The 17,849-nt window shown below is 49.3% G+C and overlaps 1 protein-coding gene across 3 annotated transcripts in view; it reads right to left on the reverse strand.

Annotated features, from left to right (window-relative positions):
* The window catches only part of SLC8A3 (solute carrier family 8 member A3), a 136,776-nt gene extending 127,550 nt beyond the window's left edge, over nucleotides 1–9,226 (reverse strand). Inside the window, exon 1 of one of the 3 annotated variants that reach the window (XM_045071045.1) lies at nucleotides 8,633–9,226. The gene's annotated coding sequence lies outside the window, so the exon portion shown is untranslated. The remainder of the gene's footprint in view (nucleotides 1–8,632) is intronic. The other 2 variants (XM_045071036.1, XM_045071052.1) reach the window with 2 other exon arrangements.
* Nucleotides 9,227–17,849: the final 8,623 nt, after the last annotated feature.

The raw sequence follows: 17,849 nt of genomic DNA on the forward strand, positions 1-17,849 counted from the left end.
CTTCTTTTTTTTTTTTAATCAGACCCTGCCATCCTTGGCAACCTCCTCTTCCTGCAGAACTCCTCACCCTGTTACTGCCTTCTGCTTCCAACTTACTGCCTTTCATTCCCCCCACTCTGTTTTGCTGCCTGCATACTCCAGTCTAGCTAAGGTGGCGTTCTCTGAAGGTTCTAGAACATACTAAGCATGCACCTGCCCCAGGACTTTTGCATTTACTGTTCTCTCTGCTTGCACTCCCTCCCCTTACCCTAAATATCCCCAGAGGTCACTTTCTCATTTCGTTCAGGTCTCAGATGCCAGCTTCTGAGAGGCTTTCCCCCTCGTCTTCTCTGAAGGTGATCCCAGCCCTTCCCCCCAGCACTCTCTGGCCCACTACTGTTCCTTTTCTTTATGGCATAGATCACTTGCTGAAATCCTCACTGTTTCTGTTTGTCTACCAGTTTAACCTGGGCTATAATCCCCATGGTAGCTGGAAACCTGTCCTGGTTCACCTTCCTGCCTACATTATGTTCAGGGCAGGCGCCTGGCAGGGTGAGAGTCATGTTTGCTGACTACATCAGTGTGGCCTCCGCAGGACTAAGTTCTGTGGGAAAGAGGCAGCAGTGAGGGGGCCTCCAAACTTCCGGGGAAGCCGGCGGGTAGAGAGCCACTGACCTCAGACAGCAGTCTGTGTCCTCCCTCCAAAAGAACAAGAGCATACACTGTTCGGACAGCAGTCCTGAGGCTGTGTCTAAGCACGACTCCCTCTCTGCGCCACGGCCCCCTCATTGGCACCTTACCCCACAGTGTGCAGCATAAGAACAAGCAACATTTAGAGTGCACCATTCATTCAGCAAGTCTTAAGCAACACTAGCTGCCAATGGTTTACAAAGGCCTCCGTCCTCACCCACCTGGACTCGTGTAATCCTTTCGTGAAGCTGCTCCCACAAGAGAAGCAACCGTGGGGCTCGCTGCGATGCCAAGAATCTCTCTGCCAATTACGGATGGAGCCAGAACCAAACCTCGGTCCTCAGGCCGCCAGCATTCTCCTTCCCCCAAGCCTGAAGGAGCATCATTTCAGAACCGACCAGAAGAACATATCCCCTGCCCAGGCTGGGTCAAGGGAGTGAGAAGCCCAGGGCAGCCTGAGGGGGTATTGTTCCTGCCCCCTTCCTGTTCCCCAGAGAAAGCCGCCTGGGCTTTGGGGGTTATCCCCAGAGACAGGGCTGCCATCGCTCTGCCCTGTTGTCTGCCCATCAGGGGGAAGCAGGTGATTAGCTGCCTTTAGGTCCCTTTCCCTCGGCTCCTTCTCCAGGAGCCTGATTTATTTTAATGCCACTTAATTTCTCTTAATTTTCCAATGTTGAAATATGGAATTAAATCATATCATTGCCTGAATGGAGAACAAAGGGGTTCTGGCAAGCGGTCAAAGTCGTCTCTCTGAGCCACGACTGGGGGCTCTCTCGCACAATCAGCTAACTCTAGGGCGCTCTGGGCCCTCCTGCGACAGGAGGGTGTCACGGGCAGACTCTGAGGACTGGCGGCGGCTGTGTGCTCTCCCCACTCCTCTAACGATTCCCCTAGAAGATGACTCCCCCATTTGTTCCTCCTGAGGGGCTGGAAGGCACAGACTCAACCTGATTCTTCCCATCTCAGTGGGGAGAGAGAACGCTGGTGTGGCAGGGGGTGGGCAGAGCCTGTAGAAAGCTGCTGAGCACAGGAGTCCCACAAGTCGCTCAACAGAGTAGACATAGCTCTCAAAACAGCCATCCTGGATGGAAAAGGAAGGCAGGGCAGCGCGGGAGCTGAGGCCTAGATCAGCTGGAGCGCGTGGGGTCCAGAGCACCACCTGTCATTCTGGGAATGCCCTGCAGTGTGGCAGCAGGAGGGGACTCCAGGCAGGAGCGGCAGCCTAGGGCCATCGGGGCACTCAACCGGCTCGGGGCACCATGGAGGCCACACGTCCAGAGAGTTGAGTCAGCTGGTCTCGCTGCTCTCTAGAAACCCAGTGTGAAAGCAGACACACCAGGGGCTTCAGCGTACAGCTGGAAGGTTCTGAAATGAAAGATGCTGTCGGCAGTGAAAGTATTGTCAGTAGGAGGCAATCTACAGCGTGAGGAGCGAGACTCACAGAATACAGAATTATCAGGCCAGGGGGGGCGGCTGAAAAGTCAAGGCAGCCGACATAACGCTTTCTGATGGATAAGGAACTCAAGGCCCACGGAGCAGAAGTGGTCTCGCCTGCCGTTGTCAGATAAGAACTAAACCATAAACTTCGGCAGCTCAGCGCTGCTTCTGTTAGACCACACTGCCTGCTCCTCGTTTGATTTTTGACTCCACCACCGGCCCCTTTTATGATAAAGGGCACAGATCCCCTTTCTTGACCTTGTTTCACCCACTTCAAAAGTGAGACGGGTTCTTCATTTATTCCCGCCTTCATTTCTCACCGAACACCCACCGCGTCTCCGGCATCATGTGACAGCGAGTGGGAGCGAGAAAAAGCACTCGGTCCAAGAAGGGGGGGCAAGCCGCATGCACAAAACTACATTTCAGTGAGTCTAAGGGCCTCATGAAAAACGGACACCGTGTTATCAAAATTCAGAGAGAGGCTCCCCATTGACGCTCCTGCCAGGAAGAAGCATTTGAGTTTTACACCGAAGAACAGGGAGGATTCTCAGTGAAAGGTAAACCGCGAGCGGAGGCACAGAAGAGGAAAGGACAAGTTCACTGAGGGGCCCACGCGGGACCTGGAAGACGGGAACCTCCACACGCAGCGGTGAAGCGGGCCATGGAGGGCAGGTGGGCGGCTGCCAACCACGGGAGGCCCTTCTGGGTCTCTGTGGAGGACAGTGATGGGCCTAGAAGGCTGTTTTAGGAGGGGGATCTTGACCCAGTCTTACCACGAACTGAAGGACTGGGAGGCTGAAGCTGGAAAGACATTAGAAAGCTAATTTATAGAGTATGACAATAATCGCAGCTCCGTGGTAGGGGTATGGTGAGGCCTGAAGGGAAAGTCAATACAGAGCACTTTGCAACCGAGGAGCTAACAGGTGGCACAAGCACAGGTGTTGGTCACTGTAATAACAGCTGTCATTGTTACCGCTACGATGTCGTAGGAGGTTATCAAATGCACTCGGGGGCTGGTGGTAGGGACAGCGAAAGTGGGGATAGACTTCATGGACATCAGCAATATTTAGGAATAAGGCAGAGGAGACAGACAGACACTTGGGGGGTTTGAGCCAGGGTGACTGGAAGTTGGCTGGTGCCGTCAACACAAAGCGGGAAATGAAGACAAGTAGCTCTTAAGGACAAAGACGGTGTCCATTGAGCAGCAACTCAGTTTGAGGAGCTGAGGTGACATCTTGTTGGAGGTATTGTGCAAGGGGCTGGAAACAAGACACCAGGCTTGGAGAGCTGCGGTGACAGTGAAGCCGCAGTCACAGCAGAAACCACGAAGGAGACGGCAGAGGGGCAGTCGAAGGGGACAGTGGGAGGGAGGAAAGACTCCTGGAGAGGAGGTGGAAGGGGGACCATCTAGAGACCTATGGGTCCCGGAGAGCTCAGCGTGATGGGAGCCAAGTGGGGAAAGTCTTCGGGAGCTAACAGTCAATCTTATCAGGGCGAGGGGTGCGCGGGTGAGATCAGAAATCAGTTACTCCATTCGGGGGGAATGAGAAGTCGTTGGTGGGTGATAGTTGGGCAGAAGGTAGAGAAAAGTGGGAAAGCATGGGGCTAAACAAAGAAACCAGTGGTGACAAAGCGAAGACAGCGGTTTACTCTAAAAGTTCAAGAGCTAGTGAAAACTGCCTGGAAAGGATAGGAGTTGGACAAGAGCCAGGGCTTGCTGACCATGCCTACATTTGGAGGGAGGGGACCCAGGGCTGAAGGAGAAAGCACGCAAGATGGGCTATGAAGGCAGAGCAGGGCTGGCCCCTGGGCCCCATGCAGGAGTGGAAGGGAGCTCTTTCTTACTCTGAAACCAGGGCCAGGGAAGCACAAGGAACCAAGTGGGGAGGTCAGGGTGCAAAGGAAGAACGTTGACCAAGTGCATGCTATTTGGCTTCGTTCTCAAGGATGAGCATAGCAGTGCATGACCCTGAGGTCCTCTCCTCTCAAGTGATTGGGAAATTACTGCAGGGAAGTCAGAGCAGGTCCCCAGTTCCCAGTCCCAGTTTCCAGTCTCACATCCACATCCAGGCCCCACATGCTCCAGCACTCCTGCCGCACAACCAGGAAAGCATTACTTGTCACTTCAAGTATCAAAGCTGTAAATTTCATCCAGGATAAACTAGAACTGTTGCCTTTGTAGACATGATTCTGTAGACCATATCCAAATACACTTGATTCTGGAAGTAGCCTTTACTCACCCTCCATAGTATCAAAAACTACACATAGACATATACAAACTCACGTGATTCTTCCTATCTAAACGTCTTGTTCAATAGTCTCTATGGCTCCAAATATGAAACTAACTCCATTCTTACTCTTCCAGGCTCCTTGTTGAGACCATCCCCAGTCCTCAGAGACCTCGGATCTTTAGGGGTTCACCCTGCTCTGCAGCTCAGTAGGCCAGGAGGTGTGTGTTACACCTGCAGGAGCCACTGATCCTTTTCCCTGAGGCACCCTGTCCGGTGTTGGAGTGCCCATTCAAAACACAGACAAACAAACACAAGCCAATCTCGTCAAAGAAAGTGGTGGAACATCTTCCTAGAGGAGCATCTCTGGTTTATACGCTAAATCAGAAAGAAGAACCCGTACCCCTCCCTCACAGGCCACCCAGAAGATGCCTTGGGCTTTTCCCACAGCCTTCTGGATCCGCACCTCTGTCTCTCTCCCTATAGTCCAGTCTCGACATACCTTCTCAAATGCAAACCTGACTGTGCACTTCAGTGCCAGCAACCTTCCTAAGCCCCTACTGGCAACAGCAAAAATCCTTAGCATGGAGTACAAGCCCTTCAAGATTTGGCCCCTAAAGAACCGTCCTACACTGTTGGTGGGAATGCAAGCTGGTGCAAAAACAGCATGGAGGTTCCTCAAAAAGTTGAAAATAGAGCTACCCTACGACCCAGCAATTGCACTACTGGGTATTTACCCTAAAGATACAAATGTAGTGATCTGAAGGAGCGAGCACGTGCTCCCAAGTGTTTATAGCAGCAATGTCCATAATAGCCTAACTATGGAAAAAACCTAGATGTCCACCAACAGATGAATGGATAAAGAAGATGTGGTATAGATACACAACGGAATACTATGCAGCCATCAAAAAAGAAATCCTGCCATTTGCAATGACGTGGCTGGAACTAGAGGGTATTATGCTGAGTGAACTAAGTGAATCAGAGAAAGACAATTATCATATGATCTCCCTGATATGAGGAATTTGAGAGGCAACATGGTGGGGTTGGGGGTAGGGAAGGAAAAAATGAAACAAGATGGGACCGGGGAGGAGACAAACTATAAGAGACTCTTAATCTCACAAAACAAATTGAGGGTGTTATGGACATTGGGGAGGGTATGTGCTATGGTGAGTGCTGTGAAGTGTGTAAACCTGGGAATTCACAGACCTGTACCCCTGGGGCTAATAATACATTATATGTTAATAAAAAATAAAAAATTAAAATTCCAAAAAAAAAATTTGGCCTCTAGAGTCCTCCAAACCTCTCTCCCAGAACTGTACCCTCTGTCTTCAATCATTGGCCTTATGCACCTTAGGCCTTTGCATGTGGAGCCCTTCTGTCCTAACATTTTCTCTCTGCTTTCACCAAAGCCAACTTCTACCCATCCTCTCTTTCTGGGATTCAATGTCCCTAGAAGTCCTCGGGAAGGCTCTGTGGAGAGGTGATCTCCCTACATGCTTCCACTGTACCCAGGATCTATCCTCCACTGAAAGGAGTCACTAGCTGATTATTCCTGCGGGAATGAATGTATGTTTATGAGGAAAAGGACCGTTCTGTTTTATTTACCTCTGTACCTGGCAGATGCCTGGCAGAGCAGGCTGTTGTTGAATATTTATTGAATAAATAGCTGATTGAATGAATAAATGAATGTTTTTCTTTTAGAGTCCAATATATGGCTGAGCCTCACCAAACAGTTGAGCCTCTGGGCAAAACAACCAGACTGAGTGAAAAGGGGGTCACCCCTCTCTTCTTACCTGACTTTGGTCACTTTAAAGAGAGGCCAAGATGCGAACCATGTTCCCCCAGATCCAGAATGGGAGCATAGACTGGACCATGCAGGCCAAGGAACAATGCCCCCCATCACGGCCCCATGGACAATCCCAGCAACTCTGCCCAGAAACTGTACAGGGGTGCCGCCTGGCACAGGGACAGGGCAGGGATGGGGCAAGAGCCTACTCCCTCAGCTTCAGGGTTCCGGCCCAGGAAGGAGCCTGAAGAAGGAAATGTTTTTTTACAGGGTCCGTTTGATAACCCCATTTTCTTTTCTGTGACCAGGAGGCCATACAGAAGAGATACCAAAGAGGACAGCAGAGGGGCAGGAGCAGAGAAGAGAGCTACCTTGGCCCTTCGAGTTCATTCTCCACCCAGCATGTACTGACTGCCTACTCTATGCCAGGCACAGTGCTAGGCCCTGCAGATACACCATGAATAAACAGCAGTTATGTTCCCTCCCTTCCTGCAGCTTACTGTCTAGAGGTGTGACTAGCATTTATTCCACCACACAAGTAAACTGAATGTGCCTCTTTAAATTATTTCAAAATAACAGGTTCAGCTTATGAGTGTACAGACGTTCTGGCTGGGCCAGAGATGGTATGGAAGGCATCCTTGAGGAAGTAACCAATGACCTAGGAGCTGGAGGGAGACTAGGAGTACATTAGACCAGAAAGGAGTTGGAGTTTAGGGGTGTTGGAAGAACAAGAAAGCATCCCAAGTACAGAAAATCGCATGAGTAGCCTTTCCATCTCCATTAAGTTCAAGAACGACTTCAAGTTCAGTTCTGTAGGCTCCTTCTTTTTCTTCTCAACCCAATATCCATATTTTATTTAAAGAAAGGGGCTAGGGAGTGGACACGTGTGGGGGGATCTCAGGCAGGAATTGTAGGCAGCGATGAGAAGCTGGGGTGATCAGCCCACACCAAGAAGCTCTGGCAGCCTTGGTCCCCACGTGAGGCACCGCACCGCAAGAAAAGGCAGGTTCCTCTCAAAGTTGCGAGCCCGCTAAAAAGAAGGGCCAGCAGGAGGCCGGCGCCCCTGTAGAGTGCACGGATCCCCCATCTCAGGAAGAGCATGGCGCAGAAGCTATATTTGAAAATTGAGGTAAACAAGAGCTCAGCTCCAGTGGATGGGGCACAACAGCTGTGGGAGATTAATCACAGGCGGCTGCAAGTCACCGGGTCGGCAGAGGCCCGGAGGCTTCCCTTTCGGTGCCCCACCGGTAGGCCCTCTGCGTGCCCATCACGTACCCACAACTCCCTCGGCTCGGGGTGTTTCTCGACCACCCGGGAGCTCGGAGTCTCGCTGCCCGCGGCAGCCTGCCTTTCTGAGAACCTGCCCCAATTTCAACCTCTGCCCAGGAGACTGAACCAGCAAACGGGCAGGGTTTTTTAGTCGCCACAAAAGATGAGTGAATGAGTGAGTGAGTGAGTGACGGAGGGAGGGAGAAGGAGGAAGGGAGGGAGCAGGGAGAGGGAGAGAGAGAGAGAGAGAGAGAGAGAGGCGGGCAGCAGGCGGGTAAATTTATGGCACTGCATTAAAGGCATTTGTTCTATTTAACCACCGCCCGCCCCCCCCCCGCACTCCCTCCACGGTTAAAAATAAAACTCAGTGAATAAAGACCAAAAACTGCTTCCCACCCCCCCACCCCCCCCCAGAGCAAATCGCTTTCTTCATCTCTCCCAGTGGCTTGGGTCCTCGGGGCAGGTCCGGCAGGGTCTGCAGAGCAGCGCTAGCCTCCGAAGGAGGGCCTCTGGGTGCGCGTGTGTGTGTGTGTGTGTGTGTGCGCGCGCGCGTGTGTGTGTCTCGGGGAGGATGGCGAGAGTGGGTAGTTACCACACCTCCCTTCTCCCCACCTGGCCGCGGCCCGCCCAGACCCCCGCCGTCTGGAGCGCGGGGGACCCGAGCAACCCTCCCTCTCTCCCCGCCCTCTTGGCCGCGGCGGGCCGGTGCGCCGGGGCTGCAGTTCCCGACCCGCCGCCGCGGAGTCCCGAGGCTGGGCGCGCGCGTGCGTGTGTGCACGCGGGCGCGCGCCGCGGGGTAACGCGCTCGGCTCCTAGCCCCCGACCCCGGCGGGCACTCGGAGCCCCGGGAGCGCCGCACGGCCGGGCACCGCCAGCACACCGGCGCACAGGCACACATGCAGCCGGCCCGCGCCGCAGCGTTCCGTGTCCCCGGGGCGCACCCGCCGCCCGAGAGCACACACACACGCCCCGGCGTCTCGTTCTGCGCCCCCCCCGACCCCCTCAGACACTCTGCCACATGCCCCCCCCAGCTCCGCAGACAAAACGTTCACTTTCCGAGGCACCCTCCCCCCACCTCTTGAGGCACTAAACCCACGGGAAGGCAGCCGGTATGAATGATCTCGGGAAATAACTTAATTAACACCGGCATTCACAAGCGGGAACCCTCCGGAGGGGCGTCCCAAGCCCCCAGCCTCGGCCTCCCTCTGAGGGGGAAGGGCAGGAGGCTCACCCCATTACTCACCGTTTCCTCCCGGTCTCCCGAGCGGAGCGGCTAAGTGAGGGGGAAGAGGAAGGTGCGCGACGCCCCGCCGCCCGGCTGCTCAGCGGCCGCAGCGGCTCATCGCCCCCGCGGGCTGCCCGCCGGCCGCAGCCGCGTCCGGGGCATGTCAGTCGGCCGCCGCCGCCGCCCGCGGGGCTCGTGGGCTCGCAGGCTTCCGGGGTGGGGGAGGTGGGGCGCGGGCTGCGGCCGGGGCAGGGGGCCTAGGGAGGAGCGGGGAGACCCTCCCGAGGACCCCCGGAGGAGCCCGGGCCGGGGCGCGGGCTCGGGGTTGAGCGCGGGGAGGCCCGGAGTCCCGGCCGCCGGCAGCGGGGGGATCCCTGCCGGGAGGGGCAGGAAGGCGGGCGGCCCGGCGCGCCCTGGCGGCTCGGAGGGACCCCGGCTCGCGGCCGCGTCGCCGGGGCTTTCCCGGGGCTGGGCGCGCGCCGACTCTCCGCCTGGCACGCCGTCACCGCGGGGGACGTGTCGGCCTCGCGGCGCGGAGGGGACGCGCGGAGGGGCTGGTTTCTGGGCGAGCCGCGAGCTTTGCCCATTAAGCTGCAGCAAGAAGCCAAATCAAAAAGCCAATCTCCAAGCCTCCCAACCGAACGTCACCCTATCAGCTGGGAGCCAGGGAGCCGCACCGAATGACAAGCCGCGCATATTTATCCTCGCGCGCCGAGGGGGGATTTTCAGATAGCGTCCCGAGCAGCCGCGGGGAAGCAGACCTGCGCCTCGCGGCCCCCCCGGGCCCTGGGGGACCCAATGAGGGCGGGAGCCCTCGCCCGCGGCCACTCACCCACCCACCCACCCAACGGCTGGAGCCCGGCGCCGGGCTCCTCGCGGCCGGCGGCGGTCCCGAGACGGCGGCGCGTCCTGACCTGGATTCCGCGGAGTCCGGGTCTCCGGTCGGCGGGCGGGGAGGGCGGCCGGGCGGGCGCGCAGCACCGGCTTTCCCCTTGTCCTCAGGAGACGCCGCCTGCAATTCCGAAATTAAGTCTCCACCAACACATCTGTGGTTTTTAAATATAGCAGGGGACGATTACCCAGGCAGGGTCCACCCAGGCCTAAGGGAGGAGTTGAGGGGGATGGAGGTTGGCAGGGGAGGGAAAATAAAACTCCCTTTTTCCCCTCTTTTTTTCTTCTGTTCTTGGTGCAGAACTCAGTCTGTCATTTTCTCAACCCAAATCAAACAACAGCTTGCGAGAGACGCTTGGGTGAGTGCTGGTATGTTGGCTTTTGGGTTTTTAAGGCTAAAAATAAGAGGGGGCTGCCTCCCAAATTGCTGCTTACTCTGGGCCTGGAGCCTGGAGGAGAGATGGTCTTTTGATGCAGCAGCAGAACTAGGGATTGGGGCTTGGCTCAGACAAAGTGTACACACGTAGCCTGAAATCAGATGCCTGTAATTTCTTCTATATTTGTCAGGCGTGGTCCTGGAGGCATGAGGGGTGGGCAGGCCTCCCCCCCCCCCAAAAATGAGGTTTCTTCTAGTTTATCGATGGCATTAGGCGATCTAAAAGGAGCGGGGTGGCTGACGGGCTGGCCCTTTGTAGAGGCACCGCTATGAATTCTGGGGCAGAATCCCAAGGGTGAGAAGTTATTCCTCTGCTGCGTGAGGCCGGTCTGGGGGGGCAACGAGGAAGAAAAATGCTTAGCATGTATCAGCTCCTCCTTAGGATGGGCAGCCTTGCCAATGAACTTGACTGTTTTATTTTATAAAACTACATGAGGTAGGAACAACGACCAACTCCACGTTTCTGTTGAGAAAACCGAGTCTCAGAGAGGCTAAGAACCATCTCAAGGCCACAAGCAGCAGAGCTAAGGATAGGAAGAAGGTGGAACCAACTGGAGTTTTGCTGATCATCGCAACTATGTGTGCAAATTCCAGGATCCCCCGGGGGACTCTTCGGGAGCAAGGCTTGGTGGGAATGGACAAGTGAGCATAGGAGTTAGAAAACATGTGAGCCTGGGGTGACGTGAGTTCTTTCCTGATCCCTTGACTCACTACTCCTTCAGCAAATCATGTGGTGGTTTCCATCCTGAGTTCGAGTCCTGGGTGTGCTCCTCACTGAGCCTGGTGATCTCAGACCCCAGAACCTTCATGGCTCTTGAGTTCAGTTAATGTTAAGGCCGAAACACTGACTCTGTAAGACTTCAGTTACTTCGAAAGTTTGGGATTTTAGGATATGTCATTGGTGCGATCTTCCTTGTATTTGTTTCCACGGAGATCCACAATGCTGACTGGTCTGCAGTGAAGACCAAGGCATGGCTGGTGGGTGTGTAAATTGGTATTGCTTTTAGGAAGGGCACCTTTGAAAGATATATCAAATTCCTTAAAAAATATGAACCTCTTTGACTCAGTAATTTTATTCATTGAAATTTACTCTATGGTAATAGTTAAGAATGTGCTCAAATACTTAGTTACAAGGATATCCATGATAGTGTTTATAACAGCAAAAAAATGGAAACATTTTGGAGCACCTGGTTGACTTGGTGGGTTAAAGCTTCTGCCTTCTTCTCAGGTCATGATCCCAGGGTCCTGGGATCAAGCCCCACACGGGGTGGGGGGGGGTGTCTCTTCTCAGCAGGGAGCCTGCTTCCCTCTCTTTCTCTCTCTCTGCCTACCTCTCTGCCTGCTTGTGATCTCTGCTGTCAAATAAATAAAATATTTTTTTAAATGGAAACATCTTAATTTTCAAACAGAATTGTTTGTGCAGGTTGTGTTATATGACATAATGGTACATTCTACCATTATGAAAATGCCAGTGCAGCATTTCATGTATTGACATGGAAAGGTCTGCATGATATGTTACTGAGAGAGCAAAAGGAAATGGAACATAGAATGTGACACTGTGTGTGTGTGTGTGCCCGCCCTACTAGCATAAAAACACCAAAATGGTAGTAGTTGTTATCTTTGGGTGGTGGGATTCTTAGTGATTTATTTTTCTATTAAAATCAACTTTATTGGGGCACCTGGGTGGCTCAGTGGGTCAAGCCTCTGCCTTCAGCTCAGGTCATGGTCTCAGGGTCCTGGGATCGAGGCCCGAATTGGTCTCTCTGCTCAGCGGAGAGCCTGCTTCCCTCTCTCTCTCTCTGCCTGTCTCTCTGCCTACTTGTGATCTCTCTCTCTCCATCAAACAAATAAATAAAATCTTTAAAAAAAATAAAATCAACTTTATTGAGGTGTAATTTGCATACAATAAAATTACCTGTTTTAAGTGTACAGGTTGATGGGTTTTGATAGCAGTACACACAAGTACAACAACCACAATCAAGATACAGAACATTTATATCTCCCCCCAAAGTTCCTAGCCCCTTTGCAGTTATCCCTCCTCCCCTCAAGCAACCACTGATCTGCTTCCTGCCACTGTAGATTAGTTTTGCTTTTTCTAGAACTTTCTTTTTTGTGTCTATTTATGGCTCTTGATATTTCTTCAAATAACATTTCCCATTCGCTAAAACAGCAGCAGTGACAATACACACAGAACTGGTCTTATCCTCTTTCTAGAACTCCCAGAAACTGATGGGAGCTTCATCTTTTTTTCACCTGTAGCAGGTGTGGCTGGGCAGGAAGGTGGGAGGCGAGGGGAGCATCTCGGCTCATTCAACCATTGCTGAGGGCAGAGTGACTCGTGGGGGTTATCTGACTTCCAGGTAGACTGAAATCACCAAGCCCAGTTCTGCATTCTGGGTGTCTGTGTCCTCACCTATAGCATGGAAGAAAAATTAATAACAACAGTAACATCCACTCGTGGGGTCGGCGCGAGGATTCCGTGAGATTCCAGTTTCTGATATAGAGTAATTCTCAAATGCACGTCAGTTCGCTCTTTCTCCCCCTTGCCCTGCTTTCCTCCCACTGTATGCTCTACAACCACCTGTCTCCTCTGAACATGGGGCAGAGTCCCACTTTATCCCCCTCTCTACGACCTGCATACAGGGTTATAAATAACTACGGTAATTCTGAGGACAGTCTGCCTTCAGTTTCTGCCGTTGTTTATTCCCTAATTTCTGGTTGTGGTCGGACGCGAGGAGATCTTCACAGGAGAGACAGCAAGCAGGCTACTTGTTGTCAGCAGCGAACAAGAGCCACAGACTTCATTTTCAAAATCAGGAGGAGACAGAGGCCAGAGAAGTAGGGGGATTCAACCCAGTCACAGAGCTCACACAGCAAGTCCATTATGGGCTGCATGGGGACCCCCTTCCCCCAAATGCGTAGGTTGAACTGGTAGCTTCCTGTGCTTCAGCATGTGAGGGCCAAGAGATAATTAAGTTAGATGAGGTCATCAGAGTGGGCCCTAATCAAATGACGGGTGTTCTTATAAGAAAAGGACGGGAGCACAGATAGGCAGTGGGAAGACCATGTGAAGACACACCAGGGAGGCAGCCATCTGCAAGCCGAGGACAGAGGCTGCAGAAGATCTCAAACTTTCTGACACCTCGATCTTGGGACTTCTCACCTGCAGCCTGTGAGGAAATGAATTTCCACTGCTTGAGCCACTCAGTCTGTGGTATTTTGTGATGGCGGCCAGAGCAGACTCATACAGAATCCGGGTCTTCTGGCTGATTCCTGGCAAGGCTGGCTCTCTTCCAACTTCAAGGAGTTCCTTCAGGTTATTTGGTACCTTAAAACAACCCGGATTTGGGAATTCATTTGGATAAAAATGAATGAACGAAATACATGGGGCTGGGGAGAAAAAATAAAGCAGAGGAAAAGGTAAGGGCTGCCAAGGGAGGGAGAGGAGATCATTTGGCTTTTTAATTGGAAAGATTGGGGAGTTTGTCTTGGAAGCTTCAATGACAAAGAGTCAGTAGAGTGAGAACTCAAAGGAGAAGGGGGAGGGAGCCATGATGATGCTTGAAGGAAGAAGTTTCCAGAACAGGAAACTCTGAGATTCATAAGCAGGAGTATGTCAGACCTGTTCACGAAAAACTGTTATTTATTCCTCACGTCCACATTGGGAGCTGCATAGCATCCTTTTATCTAGAGAAGAAGAAACTTCAAGTGGGAGAAGTCACCCCCATGAGGTCACCCAGACAAGAGCAGGTAATGAATGCCCTTCTTTCTCCAGAGGCTGGCAGCACAATGGGGCAGATGGGGTGAATATTGAGAACCTGCCCTGTGGTTTCTTCTTCCTTAGGCCCCACTACTTACCATTATGCCCCAAAAGCTCCTCAAGTCTGTACCTTTCCAGACGTGGGGCCTCAGGCACCTCACTGAGACCAGCCCTGCCTGCCTTTGCTGCCTTTAGCTCTGCTTGTCACAGACACCACTGTGCCCAGGTGCTGGCATGGACTATAAAATCTGAGAGCAGTTGAGGAGAGGCAGAAGCAGACATCATGTTGAACTTAAATAAAATCTGGAGCAGCTATGTAGGAGAGAGAGAAGTTTCACACGGAATGTTTGGTAATGGGAGAGTTTAGGAAGACAGAATTCTTTTTTCCTTAAGATTTATTTATTTATTTAGAAAGAGAGAGAGAGAGAAAGAGAGAATCTCAAGCAGGCTCCGAGCTGAGCATTGAGCCTGACGTGGGGCTCCATCCCAGGACTCTGAGATCATGACTTGAGCCGAAACCGGGTCAGATGCTTAACCGACTGAGCCACCCAGACGCCCATATAATTCTTAACTCTCTTATAACCTGTATTTTCAACATTTTTCACTTAATTATTTTTCTGTTGTTTCCTTTACTAAAAGTGTCTGTTGAAGGAGAACACACATACGGACAAGTGTACAAATCATAAATCCAAGCTCAAAGAATTTTCATGAAGTGATTGTATTTCATTGAATCATTACCCAGAACGATAAATATTACAAGTGTCCCAGGTACCCCTCAGGTACCACACCCAATGATGTGTCCTTTTTGTCTTCAAAGGTACCTGCTCTCCTGACTTCCGAACCGTTACATGAATTTTATGTGATTTCTGAACTTTATATAAGTGGAAACACAAAATGTACTATTGGGTCTGCTCACAGTGGGTCTGTAAGGTTTATCCAAAGTGTGTGTAGCAGCAGTTTGTTGCTTTTCTTTGCTGTGGTATTTCCATTGGGTGAATATGCCCCCAATTTAATTTAATTTTTATTCTGCTCATGATTGTTTTCTTTTGTTTTGTTTTTATTATTTTGAATAATGCTGCTAGGAGCATTTGTATGCATACGTTTTGGTTTACATATGTACTTGCTTCTCTTGGGTCTATGTCTCAAAATGGACTTGCTGGCTCATGAGGCGGGTGAATATGCAGCTTTAATGGATAATGATAGTTTTCAGTTGATGGTAAGATTGCACCTTCCCCTCCCCAGCATTGCTGCATTAGGTCATTGGCAGTGCTGAGTTTTATCAATCCATTTAATTTTAGCCATTCTGGTGAGTATATACTTAATCGTGGCTTTCATTTACATTTTCCTAGTGACTAGGAAGCCGGAATTTTTTCCTATATATATTCCCCTTTGGATAGTCTCTTTTGTTAAGTGTCTGATCAAGTCTGTTGCTTATTTTTCTAGAGCGTTGTCTGTCTTTTTCTTATTGACCTTGTGAGGGTTCTTTACATATTCTGGATACAAGTCCTCTGTCATTACATGTGTTGCAACTATTTCCTCCCAGCCTGTGACTTGCCTTTTCATTCTCTTAATTGTGTTTTTTGATGAATAATTTTTTTATAGTTTTAATGTAGCGCATTTATCATTTTTTCTTTACCCTACATGTTCTATGAGATTTTCAAGGCCTTTAAGATATTTTTCTGTTATCTTCTAGAATTCTTATTTTTTATGTTTCAAATTTAGATCTATAATTCCAAAATTTTATTTTTTTCATGTTTTTATTTGAGTATAATTGGCATACAATGTTACATCAGTTTCAGGTGTACAACAACATAGTGATTCAACTACTCTGTATGTTGTGCTCTGTCCACCATTAGGGTAACAACCATCTGTCACCATACAAGGCTATTACATTATCATTGACTATATTCTCTATGCTGTGTCTTTTATTCCCATGACTTCTTCCATAGCTGGAAGTTTGGATCTCCCATTCTCCTTCACTCATTTTTGCCTACATCGCCCCCTCACCACTGCCCTTCCCTCGACCAACCACTGGCTTGTTCTCTGTAGCTATAGGTCTATAGAATTACTTTTTTAAAATGTAATGTGAAGAAGGGGTGAAATTTCTTTTTTTTCCCATATGGACATACAGCTGACCCAGTACAATTTGCTGAAAAGAGATCATTTCACCTGCAGCACTACCTTTTGATACAAACCAAGTATTTGTGTTTGTATGGGTCTGTTTATGGACTTTCTAGTTGGTTTTATTTGCTTATTTTTCTCTTCTTTTATTCACATATGTCCTAATTGTTGTAGCTTATAAGAAATCTTGACATTTGGTAGAGTGAGTGTTTTTGCTTTGTTCTTTTCATGAATATCTTGGTTATTCTTGATCCTTTGCAATTACATATAAATTTTAGAATCAGTTTATCAGTTTTCAAAAAAAAAATGCCTGCTAGAATGTCAAGATGGCCCTGAATCTATAGATCAATTTAAAGAGAATGGACATCTTTATAATATAGAGTCTTTTGCATGAACATGGACTATCTACTTATTCAGATCATCTTTAAATTCTCCCAGTAATGTTCTAAAATTTTCAGTGTATAGGTCTCACACATATTTCTTTTGATTTATTCCTAAGTATTTAGATTTTGTGATACCAAGTGGTATTGTTTTCTTTATGGTGTTAAACAAAAATCTGTTGTAAAACAAAATTTTATGTTAAATTGTTTTTATACTAAATAAAACACTACTGATTTTTGTGTACTTACTTTGCATACAATGACAGTGCTAAAATTTTTAGTTTTCACAGTTGTAGATTTTGCCTTTTTATTCATTTTCCTTATACGTAATCATGTTTACAGATTTCTTCCTTTCAAATCTTTCATTTTTGCACTGGTTAGGATATCAAACACAATGGAAAATAGAAGTGGATATGATGGGACTCTCTCTAGTTTTTTTCTTCATCTTAATGGAAATGGTTTCAGTATTTTCCCATTAAATATGAAGTTTACTGTACGTTCTTCATAGAAAATCTTTATGATATTAAGGAAGTTCCCTTCAATTCCTAGTTTCTTAAAGTTTTTTTTTTGGAAAAAATCATAAACTTGCATTGAAAGTTATCTAATCTTTTCTTTGTATCTACTGAGATGATTGTGTGAAAATTTTCCTTGCTCTGTTAAAGTGATAAACTATATGGACTCATTTTCTTTCTTTTTTTTTTTAAGATTTTATTTATTTATTTATAAAGATTTTTATTTATTTATTTGAGAAACTGAGAGAAAAGCATGAGAGGGAAGAGGGTCAGAGGGAGAAGCAGACTCCCCACTGAGCTGGAAACCTGAACTGAGACATGATCCTGGAACTCCATGGGACCATGACCTGAGCCAAAGGCAATCACTTAACCAACTGAGCCACTCAGACATTCATTTATTCATTTTTCTTGAGAGAGAGGGAGGGAGAGAGAGAGAGCATGTGTGTGCCCATGCAGGTGGGGGGAGGGACAGAGGGAGAGGGAGAAAGAGAACCCGGAGCATCAAGCAGACTCCACATGGAGCCTGACACAGGGCTGGATCCCTTGACCCTGAGACCATGACCTGAACTGAAATCATGAGTCATAAATGCTTAACTGACTGAGCCACCCAGGTGCCCCTATGGACTCATTTCCTAATGTTAAACCAGCTTCACGTATCTGAAATAGAGGTATTTGGTCGTGATGTACCTATCTTTTTATATGTATTATTAGATTTGCTTTGCTTACAATTTGTCAAGGATTTCTGTATCTATATTCGCAGTAGAGATATTGCTCTGCAATTTTCTGTTCTTGTAATGTCCTTATCTAATGTTTTTCACAAATTTGTTTTTTCATGGAACCATATAGAAGCATATTCTTGGTCATTTGGATCCCTCTTCATCAAGGTTCCTTGGTCTCAATTCCGTGTTCACAACTTCTCTCTTCCCTTCCGGTTCACCATGACCTTGAGAATACTCAAAGGGATAGAAGAACTTTGTTCATCTTCTAAGCAAGAGAACAGGTCTCTTGAAGAGGAGCTCCTGATTTTCATGCCTTTGAAGTTTCTCCCGAGGGCTGTGTTCATCCATCCCTAACGGGCCTCCCTAAATGTCTATGGGAAGCATCAGCCATGTGGAAAGGGCTGCTCCTGGACACT

This window comes from Mustela putorius, unplaced genomic scaffold (genome assembly GCF_011764305.1).
Source record: "Mustela putorius furo isolate JIRA1106 unplaced genomic scaffold, ASM1176430v1.1 tig00000129_pilon_pilon_pilon, whole genome shotgun sequence".
In the NCBI taxonomy this organism is placed as follows: domain Eukaryota; kingdom Metazoa; phylum Chordata; class Mammalia; order Carnivora; family Mustelidae; genus Mustela; species Mustela putorius.